The sequence below is a fragment of the Acipenser ruthenus genome, chromosome 53 (genome assembly GCF_902713425.1).
Source record: "Acipenser ruthenus chromosome 53, fAciRut3.2 maternal haplotype, whole genome shotgun sequence".
NCBI lineage: Eukaryota > Metazoa > Chordata > Actinopteri > Acipenseriformes > Acipenseridae > Acipenser > Acipenser ruthenus.
Window position 1 is genome coordinate 647,501 of NC_081241.1, and position 2,500 is coordinate 650,000.

Below are 2,500 nucleotides of genomic sequence, written 5' to 3' on the forward strand. Positions count from 1 at the left end.
TGAGTGTGTGTGTGTGTGTCAGTGTGTTTGTGTGTGTATAAGTCTGTGTGTGTGTGTCAGTACCTGTGTGTGTGTGTCTCAGTGTGTGTGTGTGTCAGTGTGTGTGTATAAGTCTGTGTGTGTGTGTGTGTCAGTGTATGTGGGTGTCACTGTGTGTGTATACGTCTGTGTGTGTGTCAGTACGTGTGTGTGTGTGTGTCTGTGTGTGTCTCAGTGTGTGTGTGTGTCAGTACCTGTGTATGCATGTGTGTGTGTGTGTGTGTGTCTCAGTGTTTGTGTGTTTGTCAGTGTGTGTGTATAAGTCTGTGTGTGTGTGTGTCAGTACCTGTGAGTGTGTGTGTGTGTGTCAGTGTGTGTATTAGTCTGTGTGTGTGTGTCAGTACCTGTGTGTGTGTGTGTGTCAGTACCTGTGTGTGTGTGTGTGTCTCAGTGTGTGTGTGTGTCAGTGTGTGTGTATAAGTCTGTGTGTGTGTCAGTACCTGTGTGTGTGTGTGTGTCAGTACCTGTGTGTGTGTGTGTGTGTGTGTGTCAGTGTGTGTGTATAAGTCTGTGTGTGTGTGTGTGTGTGTGTGTGTCAGTACCTGTGTGTGTGTGTGTGTGTCAGTGTGTGTGTATAAGTCTGTGTGTGTGTCAGTATCTGTGTGTGTGTGTGTGTGTGTGTGTGTGTGTCTCAGTGTGTGTGTATAAGTCTGTGTGTGTGTCAGTACCTGTGTGTGTGTGTCAGTGTGTTTGTGTGTGTCTCAGTGTGTGTGTGTGTGTGTGTCAGTACCTGTGTGTGTGTGTGTGTGTGTGTGTGCGTCAGTACCTGTGTGTGTATGTGTGTGTGTGAGTGTGTGTGTGTCAGTACCTGTGTGTGTGTATAAGTCTGTGTGTGTGTGTCAGTACCTGTGTGTGTGTGTCAGTACCTGTGTGTGTGTGCGTCTCAGTGTGTGTGTATAAGTCTGTGTTTGTGTGTGTCAGTACCTGTGTGTGTGTGTGTGTGTCAGTGTGTGAGTGTGTGTGTGTGTCAGTGTGTTTGTGTGTGTTGTGTGTCTCAGTGTGTGTGTGTCAGTGTGTGTATAAGTCTATGTGTGTGTGTCTCAGTGTGTGTGTGTGTGTGTGTGTCAGTACCTGTGTGTGTGTCTCAGTGTGTGTGTGTGTCAGTGTGTGTATAAGTCTGTGTGTGTGTGTGTGTGTCAGTACCTGTGTGTGTGTGTGTGTCTGTGTGTGTCTCAGTGTGTGTGTGTGTGTTTGTCTCAGTGTGTGTGTGTGTCAGTGTGTGTATAAGTCTGTGTGTGTGTGTGTGTCAGTACCTGTGTGTGTGTGTGTGTCAGTACCTGTGTGTGTGTCCGTGTGTGTGTGTCAGTACCTATGTGTGTGTGTGTGTGTGTGTGTTAGTACCTCTGTGTTTGTGTGTGTGTGTGTGTCTGTGTGCGTGTGTCTGTGTCAGTACCTCTGTGTGTGTGTGTGTCTGTGTGTGTGTGGGTCAGTACCTGTGTGTGTGTGTGCGTGTGTGTGTGTGTGGGTCAGTACCCGTGTGTGCGTGTGTGTGTGTGTCAGTACCTGTGTGTGTGTTTGTATGTGTGTCATTACCTGTGTGTTTGTGTGTCAGTGTGTGCGTCAATGTGTATGTTTGTGTGTGTCAGTGTCAGTGTTTGTGTGTCGGTGTGTGTGTATGTGTGTGTGTGTGTCAGTACCTGTGTGTGTGTGTGTGTGTCAGTGTGTTTGTGTGTGTATAAGTCTGTGTGTGTCAGTACCTGTGTGTGTGTGTGTGTGTGTGTCTCAGTGTGTGTGTGTGTCAGTGTGTGTGTGTGTGTGTCAGTGTATGTTTGTGGCACTGTGTGTGTATAAGTCTGTGTGTGTGTGTCAGTACGTGTGTGTGTGTGTCTGTGTGTGTGTGTGTGTCAGTGTGTGTATAAGTCTGTGTGTGTGTGTGTGTCTCAGTGTGTGTGTGTCAGTGTGTGTGTGTGTGTCAGTACCTGTGTGTGTGTGTGTGTGTGTGTGTGTCAGTACCTGTGTCTGTGTGTGTTTCAGTGTGTGTGTGTGTGTCTCAGTGTGTGTGTGTGTGTGTGTCAGTGTGTGTATAAGTCTGTGTGTGTGTGTGTGTCACTACCTGTGTGTGTGTGTGTGTCAGTACCTCTGTGTGTGTGTGTGTGTGTGTGTGTGTGTGTGAGTGTGTGTATAAGTCTGTGTGTGTGTGTGTCAGTACCTGTGTGTGTGTGTGTGTGTCTCAGTGTATGTGTGTCTCAGTGTATGTGTGTCTCACTGTGTGTGTATAAGTCTGTGTGTGTGTGTCAGTACGTGTGTGTGTGTGTCTGTGTGTGTGTATAAGTCTGTGAGTGTCTGTCAGTACCTGTGAGTGTGTGTGTGTGTGTCAGTGTGTTTCTGTGTGTCTCAGTGTGTGTGTGTGTGTGTGTGTTTCAGTGTGTGTGTGTGTGTCTCAGTGTGTGTGTGTGTGTGTGTCAGTGTGTGTATAAGTGTGTGTGTGTTTGTGTCAATAAGTGTGTGTGTGTGAGTGTGT